This window comes from Lissotriton helveticus, chromosome 6 (assembly GCF_964261635.1).
Source record: "Lissotriton helveticus chromosome 6, aLisHel1.1, whole genome shotgun sequence".
NCBI classification, from domain to species: Eukaryota; Metazoa; Chordata; class Amphibia; order Caudata; family Salamandridae; genus Lissotriton; species Lissotriton helveticus.
In genome coordinates, this window is record NC_136067.1 from 1827020690 (window position 1) to 1827040927 (window position 20238).

The following is a 20238-nucleotide window of genomic DNA, read 5'->3' on the forward strand; positions in this document are numbered from 1 at the left end:
GCAGCTTTCTCAACGCAGACTGGCAGTTTCTCATCATGAGCGGTCGCGAGCATACGCAACCACTCGCAATGAGAAACTTGACCTCCCCGTGTTGAGAATCTCGCCGGGAGGCTTATTTTCCACTCTCGCGATCGCAAACAAGGAAAAAATCTCGCTAGGATGTCATTTTGCTTGCTCGCGGTCGCCAACTTGACGTTGAGGACCGCGAGCAAGCACAAAATGACCGCAACATGTGTTTGCACTGTGCTACATGTAATTCGCGTAGTGCGAAGTAGCGTATACTTTGCAAACTACGCAAGCGTAGCGTAGTACTTTGCCCAGGGTTATTCACAACTGCTTGTAGTTAATGAATGGGTATTCATAGACCATCGTGACTAAGCATACAGGGTGAAAATAACAATTGATGGACAGAATGCAGAACAATGTCATACCTTCACCCCAGTAGAGATATCTGGGCCTAAATCCATCTTTTTTTTTTCTCACCATGCCATTCCAGTTTGGACCCAGCCATACGCAAATCAGTTTTGACCCTGCGCCCAATGGGTACAGTCCAGCCCGAAATGCCAGGCCAGGTCCTCTCTGGACTGGAAATAAGCATCCAAGGACCGGTTTCCGTATTTCAGACCTCAACAGCCAGGATAGCTTGACTCCAGTGGCATGGAGAGCACAGGAACCACGTCTGGGCATACCCATTCCACTCTGGGTGACAAATGCAAAAAGAACACTTGATGGACAGAATGCAGAACAATTTCATACATTCACCCCAGTACAGAAATCTGGGCCTACATCTTTCGTTTTATTTGCTCACCATGTCATTCTAGTTTGGACCCAGCCATATGCAAATCAGTCTTGACCCTGCGCAGACAGGGTGGCCAGAGGATGCATGGGCCTGGGAGGGTATGACAGACTTCTGTATGGGAAGGATGGGTTAAGCGGTTGTTCACAGCGCACACAGATTGTAATAGGTATATGGCATGAGGCTAGCAAGTGTCTGGGCTAGAAAAGGAAACTGACTGTTCTGGCCCCATTGTGGTGCACCTTGCCAGAGCTAGACGGATATCAAAAATTGGGGCTTATTGGTATAGAACACCTGGATGAGGTCTTGAGGAACCAGACCTACATAACATTTACTGACCTGCAGGAAAAATTTGACTTGGCAGAATCTGAACGTTTCCGGCACACATAGTTGGGGAATGCGTTGCACTGCCACCTTCCGGAAGATGAACAATTACTTGACTCTTCGCCATTAGCTGATCGAGTGCTGACTGAGGCCTTAATGCAGAAGGAAGTGCCACTAATATATAGGAAACTAATCAATAATTCCCCCTATTTACTGGGTCCCCTGAGAATGGCATGAGAACAGGACCTCGCGACGTTGGATGATGGTGTTTGGACGGAGGCCATGCAGACCCCCAGGAGAAAGCTCTCAGAGTGCTGTTCAGACTGGTCCAAAGTAAGGTACTCCAGAGATCGTACTATGCGCAGACACTCCTGTAAAATAGGTATGGTGGAGTCTCTACCATGCAGAAGGGGCTGTTGGAGCAAGGGGTCCTTCTTTCACATCCTTTGGGACTGCCAGCATGTCCAAGACTATTGGGCCCAGGTGACTTCAATAATGGCAAGGGTCATAGAGGTAGAGATACCCCTTGAGCCCAAATAGTTTTTCCTGGGAATGAAAGGGGAACAAGACTGGCCCACGTAAAAGGAAATCTGGAAAAGACTGGCAGCTGGGGTGGCAAAGCAAAACATTGCAAGATCATGGGGGCCAAGGCCACGCTTATAGTTAGGGACTGAGAGGCAGACCTGGACTGGTACCAAAGGACGGAACAGGTGGTGTACGCAGCAAGAGGCTGTGCTCCCCTGTATTTTTGCTCCCCCAGTTCCTGCTCGGAAAGAAATGCACAACATTGTGCATTTCTTTCTATTCAGGAATGGGCTGCGGCGGTCTCACGGTGGTGCATGTCTAAGGCACAGTAATGTGCCTTAGATATGCACCACTGCAGGAACACCTCAGCAGAATAACTCACACAGGCTTAATTTGTAATCTGGCGGGTAGTCTGACTATGGGTTTGGTTGTCTTTCAGTGGGTCACTGGCATGATGGCCCATTGAAGACCGCCAAACTCGTAATTTGGCCCTAAGCCCGAGGGTAAAATCTTGACCGGGACCTCGCGATAAACCTATCTGACCTGTGCTCTATCGTGATTGACCTAAAACTTTGACTTTGTCCTGGTCCAGTATGACGAGATAACCACGAGTGGCACTTTAGGCTTTAAGGCACTAGAATGCACATTTTTGTATTTAAGCTTTAGAAACTCATCTTTCTAGATCCCTATGTTGGATTTTTGTTGTTTTAGTGTCATTTTAAAGATACTAATATTCTCTATTTTTATAAAATGGTGTTGAACTTTAATTGTGTTATGTCTTTTACTCATTTACAGTTTTGGTGAAATTAAATGCTTTACACATCTGTCTCCTCAGATAAGCCTGGCTGCTAATTTGCAAAGCTACCAAGGGTTGAGCAAGAATTAATTTATTGAGACTCGACTGGACCTTATTAGTGAATGTGGTATTATTGCTCACTGAACGTGCATATCGCCACTGATTAATAAATAAACCACTTTCCTACAAAGTGAAAATACAACACCCAAAAAAGTCCCATGCCAATTTAGAAACCAAAACAAATTGAAATCAATCAGTAGAACTGGAGTTATGAATTTTTAAAGTTTTTAGTTAAAAAAAGCAACTAAAATATCCAAGCTACAACCTCTGGTATCTGGCCTCGTGAGACAAAAGTTCAAAGTCAATAGTTAAGGCAGTGCTTAAATTGTAAATAAATAAGTGCTGGGGCCCTCGTCAGGAGGCCACTGCAGCTTCCGCCACTCATTGCATCTGCTGGTGCTACCAATGACATCACAAACACAATAACCAACCATCACAATCCTACAAGTGTGACGATTCAGACTATTCCAGGCCCCCAAAGCAGCAACAAAGGCTTGAGTGGCAGGTATTAGTCTTTTCTAATGTACATTGAATGAATAAACAACTGTTGTTGTCCTAACGTCTAAGTTAGCTAACACCACCATGTGACAGACTGTCACTAATGCCGGTGTTGACAATTACGTGCCACTGCTAAGCACAGCAAACCACAGGCTCAAATTAAACACTGAGGCAGACAGTGATGGAGTGCGGATTGGATACCCAAGGTGGATTTGGACTGGTCTTGCCTTACTTATGGACTTAGAACAGGAAAGATGGGAAGCAAGAAGGAAAGAAAGAACAAAGAAAAAAAGAGAAAGAATGAAAGAAGTAATAAAAATGGATAGAAAGACAGAATTAAAGAAAGAAGTAAGGGAACTCAGCGAAGAAAGACAGATAGAATGAAGTAATAAGGACGGAAAGAAAGAAAGAAAGAAACAAACAAAGAAAGAAAGAAAGAAAGAAAGGAAGAATGCAAGGAGGAATGAAAACAAGAAATTAGGAAGGAAAATGAAAAGAAGGAAGGAAGGAAGGCAAGAGAGAAAGAAAGACAGAAAAAATGGAAGAAACCAAGAATGATGGAAGAAGGAAAAAAATAAACAAAGAAAGAAGGAAATTTTAAAAAGTGTTAGAAATTGCTGCAAATTAAACACAATAAAGGCTGATTTTCATCCCGAACAGGGTTTATTAACCTGTTCCATGCTCATGACAAGGTCAGCTCGTCATGAGGCACACTGGAGCTGTGCTCATGACAAGGTGAGCTCGTCATGAACAATGGAATTTCATAAATATCAGCACCCAGCGGGAATTGCCTTAGCAGTCAAGGTGTTAAAGAACCATTGATAAAATTGAGTCCAGAATAAATGTGTTTTGAAGAATTGTCCGCTTATTAATTCACCTGTATAATATTGAATCTTTTGTACCGCTCGTACAGTAAAAAGAGAATAATTTAATGTGGAACATTTTCAAATGGATGCAATCTGTTATGCTGTGAAATAGTAAAGAGTACAAAAAAGTGAAGGATGGAAATTTTGAATTAATCTCAGCCACTAGTAATTACTCATGCTGCGTTCCAGTCAATCGTTATTTTACACACCATGTCACCTCAGTTTGGACCCAACTGAGGTGACATGGTGTGTAAAATAGTGATGAGCTGGGATGAAGCCCTGAGTAATTACCAGTGGTTGAGATTAATTTAAGTATTCCATCGATCACTTTTTGCATACTTCAGTGTGTCAACCTAAGTGGGACGCCTATCCCAGATGTGGATTGCTAAATAATTCCTTTTTTGTAATTCTCCACTCATCCAATGGCCATGTTTTCTATATGCGTGTTATGTGTAGATTTTGTTTGAGGAATTAAGAAATCAAAAGCTTTCTGGAGCCAACCATAGGTTGTTCATACACAATTTATTGTGACCAGATCTGTGTTGGAGGTACGCAGGTTTTCTAGTTCCTCCAAATTCAGCTTGTTTCAAGGGCAATATGTAATCAAAGGTTAGATGATTTTAGTTGGGTTGATTTGTAATGTCTTGTGTTGGAAGACAATGAGGTTGTGCTCTGAACACATGTTTGAAGTGATCCCTTGGAACAAGACAAGGTCTGGCTTGGCGAAGTTGATATCTAATGAGTGTCCTGTGATTTGTGTGGAATTCGGAATGAGCTGTTGTAGGCTGACTGTGTCTAGACCAGTTAGGATGGTTCTAGGGTGTGGCATATTAGGTTTGTCAACCATTTTTTGAGGTCACCAACAATGCATAAGTTTGAGTATATTGTAAAAGGTTTATAGAATGTGTCTAGAAAGGTGTCTTGGAATGCTGCATTTCTAGGTGGTAGTCTATAGAGAAGGGGAAAGTAACATGAAAAGGTTGGGGGAAGGGTTGCATCTGACAAATACATCATCAGCGTTGGAGAGATTTGTTGTTTCTTTAAAAATGACAGCTGAGTCACCTCCCTTTTGCCTATGTGATTTTGTGTCACAGTTTGATATGCAGATTGAACTGCTTCATGTAATGCCGGTGCCATGTCTTCCACCAGCAATGATTCAGTTATGAAAAGTAAGTCAGGTTCAGTCCTATGAAGAAGTCAAATAAATGAAAAGCATTTATCTGTAGACGATCTGAAGAATAAATTGGAAGTGGTGTGAGTTTGTACTTGAGGAGAGGGAGTATTGTCCCTTGATGTTGTGGGTGATGTTAACTATTGAATGACAGAGAAAGTATTGTTTTTGCTTATCAGTATCTCCCTTCAAAAGACTTAGAAGACATATTCAGTATCTAGTGTGGGTGGCAAGTCTGGTTACAATTGAGGGGTTGGGCCATGGAGTTGCGGGTGAAAATTAGGTTTGTTGTGCAATAGACAGGTGGATTTAAGGTAATGAAGAGTAGTGTGGTGTTGATGAAGGTGGAAGATGTATGTGTTAGTGGTGGTGGTGGAGCATGAGTGTTTTATGGATCTGATATTCAGCAATGGATGATAGACTTGTGAGTGATTGTTGTATGATTGTGGATTGAGAAAGTGGTGTATTTGTTGCATGGAGAGTGTAAGCAGGGATGGGTTGAAATGTGTGTCATTTATGATGCTATTCAGAGAAAAGTAGATGTGTGTAGGTATGTCGGGATGATGGGTAGTTTTAGAAAGTGTGAGATTTTGCTCAGATAAACTGGTAGTTTGTTTGTGACTTGCCAATATTGCAATTAGCACATGAGTGTGAGAGACATTTCAACCTTCCCTTCTGCCCCTTTTTCTGCCTCAGTAGCTACTAATTTACTTAGGGCCAGATGTACGACTCTATCAATTTACGAGTCGCAAATTGTGTTGCATTGTGACTCACAAATAGGAATTTACAACAGTGTCTCAGACACTGTTTGCGATTCCTAATGGGGTCGCAAATTGCCTGCCTCATTAATATTCATGAGGCAGGCGTAATTTGTGACCCCCATTAGGAATGGCTAGCACTCACAGGGATGCTGGCCTGCTGGGGTCAGCAGACCACCATGTCTGTGACGGCTTTTTAAATAAAGCAGTTTTCTTAAATGAAGCCCATTTTCCTCAAAGGAACACGGGATGCATTAAAAAAATAATATTTTCGCACACATTCACAAAGGGGAATGGTCTCCTGGAGACCCCTTCCCATTTGCAAGTGGCTTACCACCTACTAGAAGTAGGTGGTAAACTGCGATACATAGATACATTTAAGTGAGACTCGCTATTAGGAAGGTGCGCACTTGGCACGCCCCTTCCTAATAGTGAGTGGCAAACCCTATTTTGCGAGTCAGTAATAGGTTACCAACTCGCAAACTAGGGTTTGTACATGGGGTAGACCAATTTTGCCGTCGCAAACTGGCCGAATTTCCGTTTGCACCTACAAAATATGGTCGTAAAGCTGGCCATTGCTGTTGTTTCAAATTAGCTGTGTGCCAGGATAGAGGTCCAAACTTAATACAATGTAAATAGTCACTGACTGCACTCTGAGAGATCTGATTGGTTACCCAAACAAACATAAAAACAGACTAACAGGGCCAGTCGGTATCAAAAACTATATGAAAAAAGGAAAGTGAACGGGAAATAAATCGTGAAAGTTACAAAGCTTTGCCCGAGACGTTAAATGAGAGATTTTTTTTTTTTTTTTATTTATAATCAATGATAAACAGCCAATAACAAGACCCGTGTTGTTTAAAAAACAACTGTTGAAGACCCTTGCGGAAGGTAGATACACTGGGTCAATTAAAGTTAGATAACAGTTTTATGAAGCCGAGGAATGTTACTTTAATAAGAAACAAATCGGGTCATATGATATATCATTCTGGAAGATATGATCGCTATCTGTGCAGCGGTTTTAAACTTAGCATTTAAATCCACTGAACAAAGAATTAATTTGCATCTGAAAGGGGCCCTTTTTAACTAACACGTGTGTGCTTCAAAGGGTCTAGTGTGGGTATAAATAGTTCACAAAATTGAACCCACGTGCCTTTTTCTGCTACAGTGTGGGATCTATGCCAAGATATAGACTTGTAGATAAAGGGGTAGTTAGGAAAAAAACAAGAAAGGAACAGATCCACAGCTTTTAGAGATTGTTTATGTATGATTTAGCGCTGTCCTTGACTTTTTATATTGCTATTGGTTTATTTCATGGTAAACTGGCACGTGTAATTCTGATTTTATTATAGGTGCTTCAATATTTTCGAATACACAGCCTACCTCTCTTTCTGTGCCGAATATTATTTTACTTTTGTATTTGACCGTAGTTCTAATATCCTTGGTTTTGTAATGGTGTTAATGAATTATGCAAATAAACAATGTACTTCCCTAAAAATAAACACAGAAAAGATAGAAACTAAAACACTCCACAAATGGCTCGCCATGTACATTTTATTTTTAGGAAATCTCATGGTTTGGGAAAAAGCCTCATATTGGCGGCATTTAAATACAAACAGTTACTTAGAAGAGTTTTACTTTTCAAAAGATGTCACGTGTTGCCTCTTTTCTAGCACTGGAGTATACTACCCAGGGCCGGACTGAGAACCAAAAACGGCCCTGGCAAAGTGCTCGACTGGCTCCCCGGGGGTTGGGGGTGTGGCCGAGCTGTTTGCCAGGGACGTTTTCGGCCGATTTTGTTACAGGGGGACGTTATTGCAGCTATGCTGCAAAAATGTCCCTGTAACAAAAATGCCCCCCCCCCTCCCCCCCCCCCCCCGCCCAAAACCGTCCCTCTCCCGCTACAACCAGTCCGGCCCTGATAGTACCATATAGAACATAAGTCTTATTTAAAAATCTGTCTCCGGCTCATTAAATTTTAGAACTCACCAAAGATAACCAATTACTAAAAAGTCACAATTTCAATAGAAATCCTTACAATGGAACAGATGGCAACTGAGAAATTTCCTAATGTGAATAAAAGAATGGAATTATTTCGTAGACTGGTACTTAAAAGATGCTCTCAACATGGAGCCCTGTGTGCTTACAGACCAGTCTAACAATCTCACACGGCATGTTCAAGAAAATGCCAACTTAATTTGTAGCAGAGCAGGGAGACTTCCTGCTGCTTTATGGTGCGTCAAAATAAAAGGGCAGGAATGTGCTGTATCTACAAGATACTGCGCAATCCTCCCCTTTGCTGGTGCACAAACAGTAGCCGTGCGCTAACGCAGACACCCTTGCGTCATGTAGCAAGGGGGTCTGCATTGGGGTGGATGATACAAACAATAATTTATGGCAGTTTCCTTCTGCAGCACACATAGAAAAAATGAGGAGAAATATATGTATTTCTCCTTGCTGCGCCATTCCTATGGATTCTGACACATTCCCAGCTTTACAAAACATTGTAAATCTAGGAATGTGTCAGGTTCCATAGATTTTGCGTGGGAACACCCACCACAACATCCATGAAATGCCCCTTTCCCAGTTCACTGACAAAGTATCGATGTTAAAAATCTCGAAGTAAAAAATCTCGATGCAAAAAAAATAGAATGCAAAAATATCGACTCTCTATACTTAAACAGGTAAGTACAAAAATATCGATAAAAAATATCGATGTACAAAATATAGTTGTACAAAATATCAAATATATATATAATAAAATAATAAATATTAAATATGTTAAATAATACAGATAATATAAAAAATAAAGTAGATTTAAAATATATGTTAGAAAATATAATAAATAAACTTAATTACACATACATTATAATTCATATATATTTACTTTAACACAATTAATAAACTATTCCTTTTAAAATATTTTTTTGATTTTACAATTATATAAAAATGAACAAATATATATATATGTGTACCAGTAACATAAAATCTAATTTACAAAAAAACATTTTATTATAAATTAAAACATTAAACTATTTAAAAATCCTCAAACTTAAATTTCCCACTCCAGTAGGTGCAACAGTAGGGAAAGTGTTGGATAGCGCAGGGGTAAAAATTACTATTCCCACTTCAGTGAGTGCATCAGTAGGGAAAGTATGTGATAGCGGAGGAGTAAACATTACTATTCCCACTCCAATGAGTGCAATAGTAGGGAAAGTATTGGATTGAAGAAGAGTAACAATTAATATTCTCACTCCAGTCAGTTCAAAATTAAAAACAAACAACATTTTAATGACAATCAGAATATTTAAAAAACAAAATAAATTAAAAAATATATAAATATGTTAAAGATTCAGATACAAATATATATATTTTTTTAAATATTATATTAAATAAAATAAAAAATAATTTCCAAACAAACACATTTTTTTAATTAAAAAATATTTAGAAACAAAAACATTAATCATTTGATAAATTTACTTTATAATGTCCTACCCTATAACACCACACATTTCAAAACCCACATCTAAATTAAAATAAAATGTACTTCCACAACTAACATAATTAATTACCAATTAACAAAATATTATTCATTAAAAAACAAACTAAAACTCATAAAAATTATTTAACTTCCCACACTTTACCCCTATAATCCCCACAACCCACAGCAATAATTGAACTGTAAAAAAATGAATGACACCATTAAAACTTATTTTCAGTTAAAAAACTAATAGTATTTAACAAGTAATTAAAACGAATTTACTCCCCACACTGCACCCCTATAGCAATAAAACCCACAAAAAAATATATAAACCAACTAATTAAATATAAATTAATTAATATTAATGATCATCCAATTTTAACTAATTAAACAAAAACTACTTCCCACCCTTTACCCCTATAAACGCCATAACCCACACCTAAAATTAATTAAACAAATTCCTATATTTAATTTTTAATTAATTAATTAATTTTAATCAGCAACTAGGTATTAATTAATTCAACATAAATTACTTCCCACCCTTCACCCCATAAATCCCACAACCCACACCCAAATAAATCACACAATTACCATAATTAATGATCAAATAATTGGTTAATATAAATTAAAAGCATATTAATAATTAATTAAACATACATTTCTTCCCACCCTTTACCCCTATAAACCCCACAACTCACACCTAAAATTAATTACACAATTTTCGTAATTAATTTTCCTTCAACTAATTAATGTTAATTAAGAACTAATTATTAATTAATTAAAAATAAATGACTTCAGACCCTATACCCCATATACCACACAACCCACACCTAAACAAAATCACATAATTTCCAATATATATTTTCTATAAAATAATTAATATAAATTAACAACTAATTATTAATTAATCAAAAATAAATTACTTCCCACCGTTTATCCCTATAAACCCCACAAATCGCACCTAATTTTTGTTATACAATGACCATCATTAATTATCAATTAATTAATTCATATTGAGGAATAATCAATTAATAATTAATTAAAAATAAATTAGTTCCTACAGTTGATGCTACGGAACTGAAAATTGCAAAATGTAATTAAAATACAATTCATAACTACTAAAAATGTAACACATATATTAAAAAACAAACAATACTTATACAAAAAAAATCATATATCACATACATTAAAAATGTAAACTAAAATACATAACACTAATTAAAAAATCGACATTTTAAATATCTATATTTTTGCAAACAATATTAATGATTTCTATATTTTAAAAAATGATAGTTCTTACCTTAAATTCGATATTCTTGACCACAATATTCTTGCTGTCGATATTTCGGAATCAAGATATATTCAACTCAATATTTGTGTAAGTCGACATTTCTAACTTGATATTCTGTCTCAGCACCCCCTTTCAAATAGAGAAATGTGTGAAAGGGCCCTATAATTACTTGGCCATGAAAAGTCATGCAGGGTGACCTTACGTGACCTTGTAAATATGGGCAAGCCCATAGCGCTTCCGGTGTCTCGAAAAAAGTAACCCGCTGACGGTGCAATGGGTTTGTAAATGATGCCCTTCATTTTTATGCGAATACAAATAGGTACAACCTGTGTATATAGGAGAATGTGCATTTCTTCTTCACCATACTCGAGCTATGACTCTTTGATGCATACAAACAAGTGTATACATTTTCCCCGGAGGATAATTAGGTATGCTGCTACCGCGTTATATTAATTGTAGTCTTTCCATGCAGAAAACATGCAGCTCACAAGAAAGAACACTCCTCAGCCCTATTCCATACTCTTCTTTTGTTAAAAGTAAAACATATAATAAATGATTTTCAAACATTAAACGTACATTGATGATGTTCAGCTGAGTAAGAAAAACCCAAATGTGTATTTTAAACTTCTAACAAAATAATTGTGGTCATCATTCAGGAGTTGTTAGTCTGACCCCTGTTCTCTTGTCTGTGACCCTTAAACCCGACGAGCATTGTGGCACAACGACTAAAGGAACTCTGTTTACTCTCTGCAGACAATCCCCGTCTACATCATCTAAGGTCTAAGCAGCCTCCTGTTGACTGCAATGATGCTTGCCAAGAGGCAGGAAATGTTTCTCAATCCCCTACCTTGGGTGAACAGTTACTGAATGGGGAACAAACAGAGAACATTAGTAATAGGGGAGGAGTGTGATTACTCTGTCTTCATCACCCTCAGCATGGCAGCTCCCTAACCTTTCCAGCCCAATTTTACTTTGAGGTAACAAAGCACATGTAAAAAAAATAAGACCGATTGCTTTCTAGTAACAGCAAAACTATACAGCCCTGATTCTGAAAACTGTCAAGCAACGCAGCACAGCCCCCAAAGAGGCTGCGCTGTTATTTATGACAGAGAGTGAGCAGGAGAGTGCCATATTCAAAGAGATATGGCACTCTCCTCCCCTTTCTCTAGCACCGGTGTTGATTTCAGCTGCTGTGCTTGAGTCTATTTGCTCAAGAGATGGCAGTCATGTTCATGGCACTATATGAAGAAAAAAATTGATTTTTAACAACGATGCATATGATGGACACATTGCCATATGGAAACATTATATAGATGACGTGTTCATGATTTGGAGAGGACCCATAGAAAAACTTCAAGAATTCCATTGCTGGCTGAATTACATAAATCGTGACATCCAATTCACGTTAAATGTCAACAAAGAGGAAATTAGTTTCTTAGATATCATCATCAAACATGAAGACAAGTGTATCTACACCACTTTATCCACCAAAAATACTAACAGGAATACCTTTTTGCACTTCTCCAGTTTTCATCAAACGAATCTACGCAAAATAAAACATGCTATACAGTCAAATTTCTGAGAATCCGACGTAATTGCACTAAACAGGAAGACTACTTCAGCAATGCAAATAAATCGATGGTCAAACTACAACAGATAAATTATACACGGAAACTACTAAAGAGAGCACTAAAAAGAGCATGTTACAGACCCAAAGAAACACTGTTGGTACCAAGCAACGGAAAGAGAACAAACCCCTGGTATGTGTAACTACTTTTTCAAGTGTTATGAATGACATGAAGAAACTCGTCAGGAAAAATTGGAATACGGTGAAAGGTCTTAAAAAACTGAGAGAAGTTCCTATGTTTGCCTTGAAAAGGAACAAAAATCTAAGAGTCAAACTGGTAAGAGCGAATACGTATCAAAAGAAGGAAAGTGCATCATTACGAACAGTGCTTGCCTTGCCCCCAATCAGAGGACACCATAGATGTGGAACCTGCTCTTTGTGCACAAGCACAATAGAAGGGGAACAATTCACTTACCATGGGATAACAATTAAACATGCAGAATTTACCAACTGTAACAGAGAACATGATATACTGTGTTACATGTCCATGCAATTTAACATACATTGGAAAAACAAAACAGGCCATCAAGAAGAGAATTACCCAACATAAGTCACGTATCAAATGCAAAGTTCAGAATGCACCAATGGTACATCACTATGCAGAAAACCCCATGGGTCAATGGAGCTGAAATTGACAGCGTTAAAGCATATGATGAGAAAGCAGGTAGATGCTATTTTATCCAAGCTGGAAGCTAAAATGTTTCTACGCCTGGGCACTACTAACAATGGCCTTAATGAAATCAGTGAGATAGTTCACTGTCTTTAGGGAGATCAATAAGACATAACTCACAGGACACCCCATAGGGTATGTCATGCAGATCCACACTAGAGGAAACACAAAGGGCCAAAGTCTTCCAACACATCATACACATGATGCAATAGAAATCATATAGCTGCACCTCATCAGGCAATCAATCTTCCAGCAAGAGGAGTACGACAAGGTCCATCATCTTACACAACACAAACACATCATGCTCACACATAAAGTACACTTTGTACAAGAACAGTAACACCAGAATATAAACAATTATGTTTATATTCATATGCGTAAAAGCAGTTACAATAATACAGATGTAAAACTGTATAGGAGGTTAAAACAGGGGAGGATGTACACCAATTGTGTAAAGTGCCTGCTAGTGGCAGTCACCTAAGAAGATCAGCCACAAGAGTATAGAAACAAATATGCATCTATAAACATGTGTAAGATATATACACATAGGAGTTAGACTGTGTATAAAATCAAGGTCCATCATCTTACAGAACACGAACACATCATCCTTACACATGCCGTACACTTTGTATAAGAACAGTAGCACAAGTATTTAAACATTTGTGTTTATAATCATATGTGTAAGCGCAGTTTCAATAATATAGATTTAAAACTGTATATAAGGTTACAACAGGAGAGGATGTACACCAATTGTGTAAAGTGCCTGCTAGTGGCAGTCACAGAAGAAGATCAGTCACACAAGTATAGAAACAAATATGCATTCATAAACATGTGTAAGATATATACATGTAGGAGTTAAACTGTATAAAATCACATTTGGGTTGAATGTGTTTAGCTAATGTCAGTATCAGTGCTAAATTGAACCCCCTGTCTCTCCATCAGCCTCTGAAAAGTAGAATGATTATTTGCTTATTTTATACATAAGCTGGTACCACATGAAACAAGATCTCCCTAGTTTATGGATGACACCTCAGAACACTCATTGTATCGCAATATATATGCAGGGCTCCAGAACTATGTGTCATAGAAATCACCCTCCCAAAAATCCTGATTTACATTGCTCACGGGACCTGTGAAGACATACTTTATGAATCAATAAAAGCTACTAGTGTTCAACCAACTGGAGACAGGATTCCCGCCTCATGAAGGAAGTCGGACATAGCGACTATCAAGCAGGAGGGCCAGGCAATCACTGTTTAAAGATTGCCCGCCCCCTTGACTTCCGTTTTCCATGCGGAACTCAGTGACGGTCAGGAGAGATATCAGCGGAGCCAAGTTGAGTGGTACCCCTGATCTAGAACCATCGCCGCGGGAACTCTCCGGCTGAATTGAGCACTCAAGACTAATATTAAGGTAAAGAGCATAAGCATGCTGTAATCATACCCCAATATCATCAGCATGCAAGACGGGGAATCACATGTAGCATAGTAAGCCTGTTGTTTGAGAGAAATGCATGGTACCGACACCAATAGGGGAACTACGTAGATATGTGTTCCACCTACCCCCATGAAGCCATTGCGTGTAGAGCATATTCTTGAGACCAACGAGAGCCATGTCATGAAGTAGGATGCTCCGCATAAGACGCCCAGCGATACATATGAGCTTAGAAACTGTTATGCTTAGTTTCACTTGGCAGCACCCTTTAGAAGGTTTTCCGCTGTCACCTAAATGATGCATGCTCTCGCCCACAAGGAGCACCAGTGCAAGCATCACTATGAAAAAATCCCCCTAGTCACAGTCCACAACAGGGCCAGCATGCAGTTACGATGCTGGACTCACCCAAAAGAACACCTCGGTTCAATTATCTTATCACGCGCCCAGTGGTTTGACCAACACATTGATAAGACACCATTTGCTGTCCCTCATGCTTCCGCAACTATATTGACGAAAGGACTGAACACCAAACTTTAAGCTATGATTTCCACATCCCTTAAGCTATATGAAATCAAAGCCTAAGTATTTCCTCAAACTCTAGAACAGATTCCGCTCCTGTTTCAGGTCCAATCATCACTGCAGGACCCTATGACCAGACCTGAACATGGAACAAAAAATCAGCTAGAAACACCAAATAAGGTGGTGACAAAGCATCTAGCACAACGGTACGCCCCCCACCAACCTTTAAAAACAAGTGGTATTCTACATAACTTTCACCGATCACGCGCATCGCGGGACGCGCGCGGGTCGGAGCCCGGGCCAAAGGGCGGGCCCGTTGTTGCCCGTTAGTGCCCGATAGGGACCGGACCGGGCCACCCCCTCTTCCACCAACGATACCAAAGTAAGTTACCAGCATGCCAGCTAAAACTAGGAGCAACACTAAGGCTAAATCTAAGCACTCACAAGAGGTAGCCCAAATAACGGGACCCATTGACCTTTTTATCTCGCGGACTCATGAAAAAATAAACCAGAGCATCGCACTGATGGAAAAGAGAGTGTCCCTAGATCTCATGATTGCGAACGCTAAACGCTCCTCTCTAGGTCCCATTGCAAACGCCACCTCTCCCATCCATTCTACTACTCACAACTGTTCCCTTCCACTGTCTCTATTAACGTCGGATACAATCACTGTTCCATGCACTGTAAATCTCTCTGTAACCCAGTCCGAGTCAGATCCATCTCTTAACTCGGAGGATCTGGAAGTAACTCCTGACTTGGCGATCTGTCACACCCAGGATGAATCGCTGACGACAGCCAACTTGTTCCAGCAAGGCGTAAGGGAAGGAGCAATCCCTAAACGATCTATCCCGCCAGCTGGGGAAGTAACCACGGCCCAGCCCGTTGACCATGATATAATTCAACTGACTAATACAACTTCACAAAGCATCTTACTCCCTACAGTATCCATACCTTACCAGGCAATATTAAATGAGCCTAGTGACCACCTCTGTAAAACCTGTAAAGTCACCTCGCAGGTTCTCACTACTGTTAAAGATCTTTTATTCCAACATTTAAAACCCATTCAACTTACCATTAGGAATTTAGAAGCTCAGCTTAACATAATCTCTGCTACTCTCCTCGACACTAGTACGCGCATCGAAACAAGGGGTCAACGAAATCCACCACAGCCGTCAAAAAAACAAATCCAAGCTCAACCCCATAAAGTAGATGTTCGTTCCAATCCAGTACCCGTAGCTCAAAAAAACTGCACACAAAATGTTCCAAACCAGAACCTTCCACCCAAAGTGCCTCAAATCCAGTCGAATAAAACCCCGGCTGTCTCCAGGCAGCAGCGGGATAACACAGCAATGTCTATTATCGATACTCCAGGTTTAATTCCAACTAAAGATACCACCAGAGTTCACCTGGAAAAAAATCTAGTACCCACTGTAGCGAAACCCGTGGCCTCTCAACCTCCTCCCAAAAATACCGATAAGCAAAAAATGCCAGCAACCGGACGACCGGTCCACTTGCCGCCGGAGGCTACCCCCTACACGATAGTTCTCACAGGCGTGCCAGAACTAACCGACGATACCTTGGAAACTGCATGGTCGCTTAAAAACAAGGTCATGCAGTGGCTAAGTGTTAATAGACCTCTCGAGTCTCATCTATCTGGGGGTATTACTACAGTTCGTAGGGTAGCCTGGGTAGGTAAGACAACCAAATCGATACGAGGAGATTGTATCGTAGTAACATGTAAAGATCCCTCTGTGGTGGACTACATCTGCGCATGGCCCTCACTGGAAAAGAAAGGGGGGATTGATGCTCGGCATCTCTCCTATTTCTACCCTCCAGTGAGACAGAATCGCAATACTCCATCATGGTCTTGGCACCAATTCCCCACAGAACCATGGAATCAAATACCATGGAACTACACGGAGTATTCACGAGATCGCTCACCCTGGAGGGGCCCGAGGGAACGGCCGAGAGAACGACCAAGGCACTATTGGCATGAAAGACCCTGTCCACCTATGAAAGTTGGCAGGGAATTCCAATCCAAAACCGTTTCGACTGTCTGGAGATGGTCGATTGACCACCCGAGAGTAGCCCGAGAGATACAAGACACGACATAATACCACAACCAGCCAACTTCACACAAAATTCAATACTTCCAGAGTCCTTTACTGATAACTGCAAAGAGACATATCGAGAACCGTTATATGTTCCTTCTAACGCCACAAAAACACTTTCTCCTCCTATTCCGTCATTAGAAGCCACAAATTTACATGGTCAGTGCTACCAACTAACCGCACCTTCCAGTGCTTTAGTCGGATCCCTGCAGGCCAGTCTACGACAACCATTAGTATCTGAGGCCAATGACTACCAGGCAGATTCACCATGTCCCACGACGGATCCTGAAAACTTGACCGTCTCTACCATTTTCTGGAACATTGCCGGCCTGACGTCAAAAATATCATCTTCCCCATGGCTTGACACAGTGAAGCTTCACCAAATACTGTGCTTGCAAGAAACTTGGTGCACCGCCCCATTACACTTGGCGGGATATAAAACCTTCTTCACTACAGCAATACCAGGAAACATGGGTAGACCAAAGGGGGGGCTTACGATTTATATTGCTAACACCCTCCCCGTTAGAGTTAAGCTACTAAAGGAGTCACCCACTTATCAAATCATCCAGCTAACATCAACCAAAGAAAGAAGTTACATAATCATCAACTACTATAATAATTCAGGCACCCTGGAATGCTGCCTATATTTGGAGGAAATAGGCGCATACCTAACCACTATTCAAAATGATAACAGTAAAATTTCAACTTATTTTATCTGGGGGGGTGACTTCAATCTCGCACTATGCCCCAAACATAAAAATGGGACCTGTGGGCTACTAGATGATTCAGGGAACCCGATACCTCACTTTGTGCACACACCATGCGGCAATAAACTAAATGAATTGCTCTTCTCGCTAGACATGGATTTTGTTAATGAATTAGTTGATCCTCAGCAGGATTATCTACCCACTTTTCATGGGCGAGGCTGCTCCACAACTATTGACTATATAATGGCCTCGAATTGCTATAAAGGGGAAATAACGAAATACGAGATCGGACTTAATCCAATAAGCGATCATTACCCACTTTCTGTGTCAATCAACATGAAACAAGCCGGGCTGCACTTTACTAAGTCCGGCTCTCTCGACCAACATCTGATTTCTATGCACAGTCAGAATGGGTATTCAATTAAATGGGCAAAAATCGATCCAGTAGAGACAATGCAGAGAATTCTTGAAAGCGCACAACCCTGGCTTCAAAAATGTATGTCTTCCGAGACATCACCTGAGTCACTTATTGCTTCTTTTCATAACATACAGCAAGTGGTTAGAGACAAGCTATTTGTTAAATCAAACAATAAGCCCAAGCTCCCCTCGGAGAGATGGTTTGACACCTCTTGTCGGAAAGCTCTCACCGCCCTTAAAGAAGCCCTTTGCAAACAACCAAGGGATCCGCAGGAAGTCTCCAAACTGAGGAAACACTATAACATTGTCCGCCAGGATCGCAAGAAGCAGATCAAACACGATCTTTGGCTGCGCCTACATGAAAGTGCTCTAAGTAAAAACAGCACCGTATTCTGGCAGACTGTTAGATCACCCTTCTTGGCCAACAGCAATGACCCAAACCATCTCGACGTGGCGATCTCAGAAGAGGATTGGGTCTCCCATTTTTCAAAAATATTTGGAACGCCAACAGCTGTCATACTAAACAACCGAGGCCAAGAAGCCGACCCGGCGAAAATCACTATTTATCCCATCAACATACACTTTTCCCTCAATGAAGTTATAAAAGCAATCAAGGCCTCTAAAAGTGGAAAGGTCCCTGGCCCGGACGGAGTCCCAATGGATCTGTTTCTATACGATGTAGACTACTGGTCTAAAATAATCACACGGGTTATGTCAGCAGTAGCATCTACGGGCCTCTTCCACTCATGGTCTACCTCAACACTGCTACCCATTTTTAAGAAAGGTGACCGTAACGACCCATCTTGTTACAGACCCATCTCCCTCCTGGACTCCATGGGTAAAATTGCGGGTCGTTTACTCCTGGACCGGTTACAATCTTGGGCCCGGGCGAACAAAATCATAACTGACTTGCAATATGGGTTCCAGAAGGGGCTTGGGACTGTGGAGCAGGCCCTCAATCTTGTACTCCTGACTGACAAATATGTCCGTGCCAAGGGTGGAAACATCTTCCTTGTATACGTAGATTTAAGCGCGGCATTTGACTGTGTTCAGCATGCGAAGCTTTGGGAAATCCTAGCTGACCTTGGTGTGGACCCCCCAATACTAACCTTTTTAAGAGAACTGTACACTAATGCAGAAGGTCGAGTCCGATTTGGCACCAGTGGAGAATTATCGCGCTCTTTTCAGATAACGAGAGGAGTAAGGCAGGGCTGTGTACTGGCTCCCTTCCTGTTCAACCTCTACACAAATGGGCTCGAACAGGCGATGCTGGGAGGGAGCCAGGACCTACCACAGATAAACCATCGCCCGATTCCTACCCTCTTATATGCGGACGATTCAGTCATCATAGCACGGACCTTAAACGAACTTCAGCTACAGCTTGATAAGTATGTATCTTTTATGGATTCTCTTGGCCTTCAAGTTAACACCAAAAAGACGTTCACAATGAATATTGGCCCCAGGATGAAAGTTTCCAAACCCATCTCCATCAGCAACCACAGATTAGACAAAACTTCGGTGTATCCATACCTGGGCATTTTAGTAGATGACAAGATGAATTGGAACAAGGCAGTGGAGGCGAGGAATCTCCATTTTCGCCGAGCTACCTCAGCGTTAAAATCTTTTTCGAGGAAACTCGGCAAACCTGCCCCGTCTGACCTGTTATCCATATACTACGCTAAATGCCATAGTGTGGCTACCTATGGAGCGGAAATTTGGGGTTACGGCCGTATCGACCAGCTTCAGATCACTGAAAATGTGTTCATTAAGTACATTTTGGGTCATCCCCAAAGCTCCCCGATATTGGCCTCACATAGGGAGCTTGGTATAGAGTACATCACCGATACCATCCGATGCCAGCCCATCTTATTGTGGCATCGAGTATGGTGTAACCCTGAAAGTCATTTAACCCGCTCCCTTATTCTTGATTGTCTAAAATTAACAAACTGGCGAAAAATCCCGTGGCTGAAATTCATATATAATTTCTTTAAAGATCTGGACTGTGAACAATATTTCCTTGATCCCCCTTCAGTCGAAGATATCTCAAGAAAACAACTAAAGCAAATGGCGCTAGCCCATCTGAGAGATCTTCGAAACCAGGCCGAGATCATTAAACCAAAGAACGAGAAAATCTGCTCATTACAGACAGGAAAAGTAATCCAGCCCTATTTGACTTTCTTTTTATCA